At 44.7% G+C, this 12,118-nt stretch overlaps 1 pseudogene; it reads left to right on the top strand.

Moving 5' to 3' along the window:
• The first annotated feature begins 395 nt into the window (after positions 1–395).
• LOC136133596 (large ribosomal subunit protein eL18 pseudogene) lies at positions 396–962 on the top strand (annotated as a pseudogene).
• Positions 963–12,118: the final 11,156 nt, after the last annotated feature.

Genomic DNA, 12,118 nt, shown 5'->3' with positions numbered 1-12,118 from the left:
TCTATTTTATATGCAGTTGTGTGTATATGTCCATCTAAATCTCCCAGTTTATCCCTCCCCTCTCTGTGTTTTTATACTTAAAGTGTGTCTTATTATAAAAGGATATAATTGGGTCTTGCTCTTTTATTGTCAGATAATTTATGCCTTTTAATTGAAGTGTTTAGTTCACTTACATTTAATATAATTATTGATTTGGTTGGATTGAAAGTACCATTTTGTTTTTTCCACTTTGTTATTTAAAAATTTTCTTCCCTCCTTTCCTTTTTCTTTTGGGTTCTTGAGAATTTTTAGTATTCTATTTTTATCTCATCTAGTTTTTTAAAAAATCTATATCTCTTGTTAAATGATTGTTCTAGCTCTCTCTTTCTGGACCTGGCTAAGGAGGAGGAGCCATGATGGGAGTTGACATCCAGCACAAGAAGGACCGAAAGTTTCCTCGCAAGGAGCCCAAGAGCCAGGACATCTACCTAAGGCTGTTGGTCAAGCTGTACAGGTTTCTGGCCAGATGAACCAACTTCACCTTCAATCAAGTTGTACCAAAGAGGTTGTTCATGAGTCACACCAACTGGCCACCTCTGTCCCTTTCCCGGATGATTTGGAAGATGAAGCTTCCTGGCCGGGAAGGCAAAAGAGCTGTGGCTGTGGGGACTATAACTGATGATGTGCATGTCCAGGAGGTGCCCAAACGGAAGGTGTGTGCTCTTCGAGTGAGCAGCTGCGCCCAGAGCTGCATCCTCAAGGCCGGGGGCTAGATCCTCACCTTCGACAAGTTGGCCCTGGACTCCCCCAAGGGCTGTGGCACTGTCCTCCTCTCTGGTCCTCGCAAGGGCCGAAAGGTGTACAGGCATTTCAGCAGGGCCCCAGGAACCCCGCATAGCCACACCAATCCCTATATACACTCCAAGGGCCGGAAGTTTGAGCGTGCCAGAGGCTGATGGGCTAGCCGTGGCTACAAAAACTAACCCCAGATCCTACCATGTTATTAAAAAGATTTTGGATGCTAAAAAAAAAGATTGTTCTAGGAATTGCAATATGCATTCTTAAATTATCAAAGTCTACCTTGAGTTAATATTATTCCCCTTCACATGCAATGTAAGAATCTTACAACAGTAGATTTTAATTTCCTCCCTCTTTTGTTCTATTTTTGACATTTATTTTTGTTTTTACATATGTTAACTCCCACAATGTAGTATCATTTTTTGCTCTAAACAGTAGTTTTTCTTTTAAGGAAATTAAGAATTAAGAAAAATCTTTAACACTGACTCATACTTATTACTATTTCTGGCGTACTTTATTCCCTGATGGGGATCCTAGTTTCCATCTGGTACCATTTCTCTTCAACTTAAAGAACTTCCTTTAACATTTCTTATAATGCAGATCAGCTAGTGATGAATTCTCCCAGCTTTGGCTTATTTAAAAATGTCTCTATTTCACCTTAATTTTTGAAGGATTTTTTTTCTGAATATAGGCTTTTAGGGTGAAAGTTTATTTTTTTTCTAGCACTTTAAGTTCTCCTTGCCTTCTAACTTGTGTCTAGTGGTAAATCAGTGATAAGTCATATATTTTTATCTTCATTCTCCTATCTGTAGGCGTTTTTGCAGGGGAGAGGGAGCTGTTTTTCTCTTTTTTTTTTTTCTGAAATTTTGTTATGTGCTTTGATGGTGTTGTGCGTGTTTGTGTGTGTGTTTACACTGCTTGGGGTTTGTTGAACTTCTTGGATTTGTGGGTGGACATATTCATGATATATGAAACTTTTTCAGTATTTTCAAAAATTAATATACTTTATTTTTAGAGCAATTTTAGGTTCACAGCAAACTTGAGCAGAAAGTCCAGAGTTTCCACATATCCCTTCTTATCATACACACACAACCTCCTTCACCATCAACATTCTGCATCAGTGTGGTTTATTTATTACAGTTAATGATCAACATTAACACTCTCTGACTTAAATCACAGCAAGATCTTTTTGGACCCACCTCCTACAGTAATGAAAATAAAAACAAAAATAAACAAATGGGACCTAATGAAACTCAAAAGCTTTTCCACAGCAAAGGAAACCATAAACAAAATGAAAAGAAGACCCACAGAATGGGAGAAAATATTTGCAAACGAAGTGGCTGACAAGGGATTAATGTCCAAAATATACAAACAGCTCATGCAGCTCAATAACAAAAAAACAAACAACCTAATCAAAAAATGGGCTAAATAGACATTTCTCCAAAGAAGACATACAGATGGCCAAAAAGCACATGAAAATATACTCAACATCACCAATTATTAGAGAAATGCAAATCAAAACTACAATGAGGTATCATCTCACACCACTCAGAATAGCCATCATTAAAAAAATCTACAAACAGTAAATACTGGAGAGGGTGTGGTGGGAATGTAAACTGGTACAGTCACTATGGAGAACAGTATGGAGGTTCCTTAAAAAACTAAAAATAGAGCTACCAGATGATCTAGCAATCCCATTCCTGGGCATATACCTGGAGAAAACCATAATTTGAAAAGATACCTGCACCCCAATATTCATTACAGCACTATTTACAATAGCCAGGGCATGAATGCAACCTAAATGTCCATCGACAGAGGAATAGATAGAGAAGGTGTGGCACACATATACAATGGAATATTACTCAGCCATAAAAAAGAACAAAAGAATGCTATCTACAGCAACATGGATGGACCTAGAGATTGTCATACTGAGTGAAGTAAGTCAGACAGAGAAGGACAAATATCGCTTGATATTGCTTATATGTGGAATCTAAAAAAATGGTACAAATGAACTTATTTACAAAACAGAAATAGACTTACAGATGTAGAAAACAATCTTATGGTTACCAAGGGGAAAGGCGGGTGGGCTAAACTGGGAGATTGGGATGGACATATACACACAACTATATATTAAATAGATAACTAAAAAGGACCTACTGTATAGCACAGGGAACTCTACTCAGTTCTCTGTAATGATCTATATGGGAAAAGAATCTAAAAAGAGTGGATATATGTGTATGTATAACTGATTCACTTTGCTGTAGAGCAGAAAGCAACACAACATTGTAAATCAACTATACTCCCATAAAAAGTTTCTTAAAACGATCAACATTGACACATCTTTATCAACCAAAGTCCATAGTTTACATTTCAGTTAATTCTTTGGTGTTGTGTATTCTAAGGGTTGTGACAAATGTATGATGTATTCACCATTACAGTATTACAAACAACAGTCTCACTGCCCTAAAAATCCTCTGTGCCCCAACTATTTATCCCTCCCTCCCCCTAATTCCTGGAAACCACTAACCTTTTTACTGTCTCCATAGTTTTGCCTTTTCCAAAATGTCATATAGTTGAAATAATACAATGTGTAGGCCTTGCAGAGTGGCTTCTTTCACTTAGTAATGTTTTTAAGTTTCTTACATGTCTTTTCACTGCTTGATAACTTGTTTTTTTAATCACTAAATAATATTTTATTGTTTGGGTGTATCACAGTATGTTTATTCATTCACTTATTGAAGGACATCTTGTTTCCTTTCTAATTTTGTTTTTTTTCCTTTAATTAATTAATTTACTTTTGGCTGCGTTGGGTCTTCGTTGCTGCGCGCAGGCTTTCTTTAGTTGCGGCGAATCAGGGCTACTCTTTGTTGCGGTGTGCGGGCTTCTCATTGCGGTGGCTTCTCTTGTTGCGGAGCACGGGCTCTAGGAGTGCGGGCTTCGGTAGTTGTGGCACTCGGGCTCAGTAGTTGTGGCTTGAGGGCTCTAGAGCACAGGCTCAGGAGTTGTGGCGCATGGGCTTTGTTGCTCCATGGCATGTGGGATCTTCCTGGACCAGGGGTCGAACCCGTGTGCCCTGCATTGGCGAGCAGATTCTTAACCACTGCGCCACCAGGGAAGTCCTGCTTTCTAATTTTGGCAATTATGAATAAAGTCGCTATAAACATTCATGTACAGGTTTTGGTGTAAGTGTAAGTTTTCAACTCATTTGAGTAAATACCAAGAAATGTGATTGCTGGGTCATATGGTAAGGCTATATTTAGCTTTGTAAGTGACCGCCAAACTGTCTTCTAAAGTAGCTGTACCATTTTCCATCCCCACCAACAGTGAATAAGATTTCATGTTACTCCACAAACTCACCAGCATTTGGTGTTGTCAGTGTTTTGGATTTGGCCATTCTCATAGGTGTATAGTGATATCTCACTGTTGTTTTATAGAGATATCTCACTGTATATCATCTTTGGTGACAATTCTGATATTTTTCCTATTTTAAATTGGGTTGTTTGTTTTCTTATTGTTGCGTTTTAAGACTTTTGGGTATATTTTATCAGATACATCTTTTGTAATATTTTCTCCCAGTTTGTGGCTTGTCTTCTCATTCTCTTGACAGTAATTATTAAAAAGATGTTTTTCGGGCTTCCCTGGTGGCGCAGTGGTTGAGAGTCCTCCTGCCAATGCAGGGGACACAGGTTCATGCCCCGGTCCGGGAAGATCCCACATGCTGCGGAGCGGCTGGGCCCGTGAGCCATGGCCGCTGGGCCTGCGCGTCCGGAGCCTGTGCTCCGCAACGGGAGAGGCCGCAAGAGTGAGAGGCCTGCGTACCACAAAAAAAAAAAAAAATGTTTTTCAACCCCAGTCTCTCTCTTTTCTTTTTTAGGCTTCAATTCCATTTATATTACACTACTTGGTATTTTTCCACAGGCCATTTTCCCATTCTTTTTTTTCTGTGTTCTTCAGCTTTCATGGTTCAAATGCTGTGTTTTCAAATTCACTGATCTTTTAAAATTTTTTTTCCAATCTGTTGTTTAACTCATCAAGTTAAGTTTTAATTCCAGACAGTGCATTTTTCAGTTCTGTTATTTTTATTTGGTTCCTTCTGTAGTTTCCATTGTTCTATTGAGATTTCCCATTTGTTTATTCACTACATAGTACTCTCCTTCAAATCCTTAAACATATTTATAATGGCAGTTTTAAAGTCCTTTACTGCTAATTCCAACACCTGTGTCATCTTTAGGTCTGTTTCTACTGGTAAATTTTCTCCTGGTTATGGGTTACACTTTCCTGCATAACAAAAAGGGTATACTTGACGTGGTGGATGCTGTATTGTTGAGGTCTATATTTTTGCTGTCTTCCTTTGAAGAATGTTGTGTTTTTCTTCTGAGAGGCATAGCTAATGTACTGGTACATCAGCTTGGGTCTGCCATTTCTTGGTTTTAGGCTTTCATAGGGTGAGTCTAGACTAGTCCTTAATGTCTGGTCTCCCTTGAGTCTCTGCTGAATGCCCGGGCTGTTCGGGAAGATCTCTCCACTCTGGACGGTCAGACTCCACAATCTTGCAACACCGTGTGACCTCCAAAACCTCTGTTTGGCTCGCACTATGCCAGGAGCTGTTCTCTGTCAGGCAGCACAAATTCTCACTCTGTACGTACCCAGCTCTGTACCCAGTCAAAGACTCAATAAAACCCCTACGCAGATCCTGGTTCTCCTGTTCTGTGCCTCTTCCAACTCTCCTATAACCTGCCCCACAAATTCCAGCTGCCCCGGCAGCCTCAAAAGTCAGTCTCTTGTTTCTTCCCCCAGCAGGACTTCTGCTCTCTCTCTGGGAGCCACTCTCTGTGCTGAGGTCTGGAAAGTGGCCACTGGCAGAAAGCTGGGATATATGTCAAGCTCCCGTGTTTTCCTTTCTCAACGTTCACAACCAGTTAGGAGTTAGAGTGTTGCAGACATAAAAGCCAGAGAGAACCATGAAATCTTATTGCAACTCCATTTCCCTTATCCCTCCTCCATGCATGGCTCTCGTGGGGCCATTTTCCTGCAGGTGGGGATGAGGGAGAGGAGCAGGGGGCCAATGGGGGAAAGGGAGTCTGGAGAAGGCAGTTGGGGTATCGCCTGCTATATTTTGTTTACAGCTTCCCAGTGGGGCCCCAAAGAAGGAGGCAGCTGTGTGTTATTGAGCTTGTAGGAGAGGCAGGGAATGAGGGGGGTGCTGGGGAGTGCAATTAGCCAATGGTTTGAGACTGATGAAGTGGATAATGAGAGGTGCTAGGACAGATTTCTGTGTTAAAAAAGGAGACGGCGGGGAGAAGCCGTTGCACATTAATCAGCTCAGGCCTGATCTGTCAGGAACTGACTCCCTGCCAAGAGGACAAGGACCAGAGGATTTGCAGGCTGGGCCAACACCTCCTTCCCAGGCAGCCTTCTTGGGGATTCTTATTATCCTCCTTCTCATGATTAACATCTATTGAGATCATATGGGCCATGTCTTAGGCCAAGTAACTCTCATGATTTACTTCATTCAATGTCCCAAACAACTTTATGAAGTCGACTTTGTTATAACCCATTATACAGATGAGCAAACTGAGATGCAAAGAGGTGAAGGACCTTTCCTAAGTCACATTGTTAGTAAGCAGTGAAGCTGAGTTTCTCCCGTGGTCTGACACCAGAGTCTGATGGACGCAGTCTTGGTCTTGACTTCAAGGTCAAGGTATGAGTGCAGGTACGTTTGACTTCAGTCAGGTATGCAGGTATACCTGCAGGTATGTTTGACTCCAGTGCAGTCATGTTTGACTTCAGTGAGTGTCCTCAGAAGGGAAGGGACACATCTTCCTGGCACCTGCTGTGTGTGAGGCTCTGGCTACAGTCTGCACCAAGCATGTTACATTTCTTCTGTTTTGTTTTTCAATTATTTCTAATAACACCCAGTGAAGAAGATACTGTTTTCACCTTAATTTTACAGAGGAGGAAACTGAGAATGTATTAGAAAAATGAAATAGCTTGTCCAAAAAACCAAATCTAGCAAGTTATAGAACAATGTTAAGATGTATTAAACTTCTAACCAACAATTATATAATGAACCCTTACTACGTGCCAGGCTTTATTCTAGGTATTAGAGATACAGTAATGAATAGGAGAGCCAAAATCCTGCCCTCCTGGAGCTTATGTTCTACTGGGGGCAGAAAGGGAGCACTGGTGGACGCAGTAAACAAATAAAGCAGGTGGAGGTAAATGATATAGAGAAAACTAAGGCAGGGAAGGTGGGAAGGGAGGGTGTGGTGTGGAGGACGTAATTTTGTATAAAACGTCGGGAAGGATGCACTGAGAATATGACTTTTATGCAAAAACCTGGAGGAGCTGAGGAATCCAGCCCTTGATATGTTATGGAAGAGTATTCTAGGCTAAGGGAACAGCAAGTGCAAAGGAGCGCTGAGCCGCCCAACTCCACGGACAGCTTTCATGAAAGCCACCATGTGAAGAGTATCTCCTGGGATTGTGTAGCGAGGGGGCTGGTGTGGGGGACAGAGTAGGTGTGGCTGGAGCAGAGCGGTGGAGGGGAGCCCAGGTGAGAGCCAGACATGGTGAAAAAACTCAATACATGTGAGAGAAGAGGGAACCTTGACTGCGGGCAGACGCCGGCCTCTGGGGCTGGGAGGTGGGCAGCTGGGGCTGGGAGGCGGGCATCTGGGGCTGGGAGGTGGGCAGAGGAGCACCCACCTCAGAGTAGTTGCAAGGTTTGAGTGAGGCGATGCCCACCCGGCGCACTGGTGGGAGGCCATTCTCTCCCCTTACACCAGGGCTAGCTCTGTGATCCATGACGATCGCTTCCTTTATCCCCCAGGAGTTCCCACTGCTGGGAGCTCCTCCTCTTTCCTCTCCATGCGTCAAAGTCCTATGTGCCAAATTTGACGTCCTCTAAGGAAGCTCCCCAACCCTCACTGATTACCATCTCCAGACTCCAGGCTACACGTTCACTGGAGAGGCAAGGACAAGGGTTTTGGCTTCAGACAGGCCTGAGTTCCCAGCTTGCCTCTGCCTCTGGGTGATGTTAGAAAAGTCACCAGACCACTTAAGCCTCAGTTTCCTCATCCATAGAATAGCATCTTGTCATGGAGACACTTTGAGAATAAATGAGATGATGTAAGGAAAGCACTTAGCATGGTGGGCTCAAGTCAACGTTACTACGAGCACTTCAGTACGGATCCCACTACTCTGCTCTCAAATCTTCCACCCAGAGTTTACCTAGGCCAGAGGTTGGCAAACGTTTTCTGTTAGAAGGCCAGGCAGTAAATAATTCAGGCTTTTCACACCATTCGGTCTCTGTTGTAGCTACTCAGCTCTGCCATTGCAACACAAAATCAGCCATAAGCAAAATATACATGAATGGGTGTGGCCATGTTCCAATACAACTTCGTTTAACAAACAGGTGAGGGTCTGGATTTGGCCCGGGAGCCATAATTTGCTAGCCCTTGATCTATATCAATCCCTTCACTTAACAAAAAGAGGAGAAAGAAGCCCAGAGTCAATAAGTCACCCATCCCGGGGTGGCTGAGCCACCCAAGCATGGAGGGAGGCCGGAAGCCTGATTCTCCATATTCCTTCCTGAATTGTTTTCTTACTGTTCCATGTGGGTTAGCTTTCTCTCCCCCATTGGTCTGTCAGTTGCACACAGGCTAGTTACTCATTAAATATTCGTTTGATTGGTTTCATATAACAATACATGTTTGACACCCTCTTGGAAGCTTCTGGATATGTCCTTTGGAGAGAGCTGTGAAATCAGAGGTGAGGAATCACGGGCTGGTTCAAAGTCCCCGGGTGAGTCAAGAGTTCCCAGTTCCCAGCACTGGAGGACACTGTCAGCACGACAAGGACAGCCTTACTTCACCAGTGAGACAAGGCTCTGCAGCCGTGAAATTCTTCCTTTGGTTTCTCCAAGAAAACAATCCTCTGAAAAGAATCTCGTCTATTAATGTGATTATTAACCTGGAAAAAAACCCACTTCTCAATAAAATGAATCTATGACAAGACAGATGTAATAAACCTGTTTAGGATTTATGATGTGCCCAGGAAGCGTTTTGCAAAAGATAATGTTCCCCTGTAATGTTGATTTGCCGGATGAGAACCATGTAATTTATTCTGTCAATGTACATAAGAAATGTTATCTGTGTGGGGAATGACTGATGGCCTCATGAAAGCTGGCAGGGAAACAAATAAAACAATTTGGGTCTTAAAAATATGATCACCTGATGATCTTGTCCTAGCGTTTGTGACAGGGAGAGCAGGATTGGGAGCTACGGCTGCCATGAATTTGCCGTCTGGACTCGGGACCATTTACCCTTGAGCTTGGCACCAGAGGGCAGCAGGGAGCCCTGAGAACCTCTCTTGGCTGTCCAGCGTCCTCCCTCTGGGCCTTTGTCCAGGCTGTTCTGTCTTCCCGGCTATGGGTCCATCTATCCTTCAAGGCCTGGCTCAAAGGGTCTCTCCTCCGTGGTGAGCTTCTGTGCCTGGAGCTCTGCTAACACATACCTTGGCAACAACAGGGATTTTCCCTTCTTAGGACTCTTGTCGTCACCCTCCGGGCCTCTTTTAGGCCACTCAGCATTTGCTCCCTTGATGCTTAGTGATGATGTCATCTGTTTGAGACTAGAGCCCATCCTGGTTCAGCATTCTCATTGGCAGGGTCATTTCGTGAGTGCCCACGAGTGTTTGCTGAGCGAATTAATATTCAGAGTTAGAGCTACCATTTACCAAAGAGCTCGAATGTGTCAGGCACTGTGCTAGGGGCTTTACAACTTGGTTACATAATGGAACCACCCTAGGAGGTGGGCACCATCATTGTTCCTTTTGTACGTAGTGGGAACTGGGGCTCAGAGGCCATCTGACTTTTTCAAGGTCATATATATCTAGCAAGCAGAGGATCTGGGTTCCAAACCCAGACTGCAGAGTCTGCTGTGATTGGATATGAACTTACTCTATATACCCTCTCTGTGCTGATCGCTCCCTTCTTGAGACTCTTTCCTCCCTTGGTTTCCATATACTATACTCATCTGGTTTTCCTCTCAGTATTCTGACAACTCCATAGGGGATACCTTCTTTGCAGTGCCCTGGAGCACTGGTTGAAAAGTCCATGGTGGGGGGGTGGCCAGCAAAGGGTATGAAAAAGGCATAAATGGGGTGTGTCTGAGCCAAGGCCACATGGAGGCCTAGGCCGTGAGGCTGGCTCTGGCTTGGACAACATGGAGTTTTGAGGGGAGGCCAGAGAGTAGGACTGGGGATACAAGGCCTTTCACTAGATCAAGGCCAGCTGGGAAGTAGCTGGGCATCAAAGGGCAGTCCTGGGGAGGATGTGATGCCAGATGTAGGGCAGGGAAGCCTACACCCCAGGCCTAAGGTCTTGTAGCAGAGCTTAGATCTGGGGCAGCCTGGGGCTTTGACAGGCAGGCTTAATGCTGCCAAGGCTGGGCCGTTAGACCTTGAGTCTGGGGAATGTGATTGCATCATTTTGGAGCCTGGTGAGAAACAGAATTCATCCTGGATGATTCGAATGTAGAAATTCTTATGAACATCCTACTTATAGAGGTATGAGCAGAGCTAAAGGAATCAACAAGGGGCCACCCAGAGAGGCACAGCAGCGAAGAGCTCACACCACTTAGGGTCAAAGAGACAAAGGGAGGAAATAACGTTACTGGGGCCCAGTGAGAGCTGGAGCCGGTGGGGATGGTGAGAGCGGTTAGTCACAGAGGGATGTAGCTACTTCCAGAGGCATGGCACCAAAGCAGGAAGGAGTGGAGAAGAAATGACCCGATCTCTCTCTCCTCCTACCTTGCAGTGACTCCCATTGGTTGAACCCAGTATCAGGGTCAGACTCCTGGGTCAGGGAGCAGGTTAGAAAAGGAAATAGAGTTGATCTGGAGGACTGGACAGCACAGTGACTCACTGTTGAGTCTCCCCAGTTGGGTGCTGAGGGTGTATCTGGAATCTCAGTGCAGAATTGACTCATGTACGGGTTGGTCTACCATGAGAAGAGGTAGCTTTGGGATCTGGGAAGGCAGAGACAGGAGGAAGATGGGCAGCCCCCCGTGGAGATGGAGGCCTCCCTACTTGGCTCTTCTGTCTTTGTCTTGCTTGAACTTCAAGGAAGGATTGAACATGGAGTATAGGCTGTGATGAAGCTGAGACCATGACTCCAGACCTAGTTTCCCTAAGGATAGAATGTGGGCATTGGATCAAAGCAGTTACTCTCAACTGGTTTTCCAAGGAGCTCCAGAGCTTAGTAGAGATGTCCCAGGAGTTGGTGGGTATGTGAAGGGGGAGGCCAAGGGAGTGGGCTAAAGGAATCCTAACGAACGCTACTCCTGCCAGCTGGCTAAAGCAGAAAATCTTCCTTGCGTTTGACTTCAGAAGAGCCACTTAGATGAGCTGGACTTGGAGCATTTCAGCCTGGATCTGACTAATGCCAGGGAAGGAGGTGTGGTAATTACAAAAGCTTTCGGCGAGCCGAGAATGTGGTCCATGATGTAAGAGGCAAGATTTGGGAGTCAGTTGAGGCGAATCCCAGGCGTGACCTAGAACGGCGGTCCCCAACCTTTTTGGCAGGAGGGACCGGTTTTGTGGAAGAAAATTTTTCCACGGACGGGGGATGGGGGGGATGATCTCAGGATGATTCATTTATTGCGTACTTTATTTCTATCATTATTACATTGTAATATAGAATGAAATAATTATACAACTCACTATAATGCTGGCAGGAGGCGGAGCTCAGGCGGTAATGCGAGCGATGGGGAGCGGCGGTGAATACAGATGCAGCTTCACTCGCTCACCCGCTGCTCACATCCCGCTGGGCAGCCCGGTTCCTAACAGGCCACAGACCAGTATCCGTCCATGGCTCGGGGGCTGGGGACCCCTGACCTAGAAGATGCTATGGACCAAGCTGGGGAGCCGGGGGTGGGCGGGGGAGACAGAGGAAATCCAAGTATCATTCAGTGGAGAGAGAATAGAAAAACATATCCAACAAAGTGTATTACTTTAAGGATCTCCTGGCTGAACGCTAAGTTTTCTTGTCCGATGTGATTGTTTCTTCAGGCACGGATATAAATATCTCCAAGGTGGGTGGAGAGGACAAGTTCTAACCAAATTCTTTGATGCATAGAGATGCTGACCCTCAGGGAGACCACCTGCTAGCCAGCTCAGAGCTTCCCAGGCCTCCTTAGCACTCTCCCTCGTCCTGAGTAAGGCCCTGTTTGGATCTTCCCTGATGGCTGGAATCTCCTGCTCTCTGCTGGCTTGTATTTAAGTCCAGTTCAGCAACTGTGGCTTTTGCCAGCCCAGCTCTGGCTTCCACTTCTTGGGT

This window comes from Phocoena phocoena, chromosome 1 (assembly GCF_963924675.1).
Source record: "Phocoena phocoena chromosome 1, mPhoPho1.1, whole genome shotgun sequence".
Taxonomy (NCBI): domain Eukaryota; kingdom Metazoa; phylum Chordata; class Mammalia; order Artiodactyla; family Phocoenidae; genus Phocoena; species Phocoena phocoena.
Note: the sequence above shows the minus strand (reverse complement) of the source record. Positions and strands in the feature narration are given on the sequence as shown.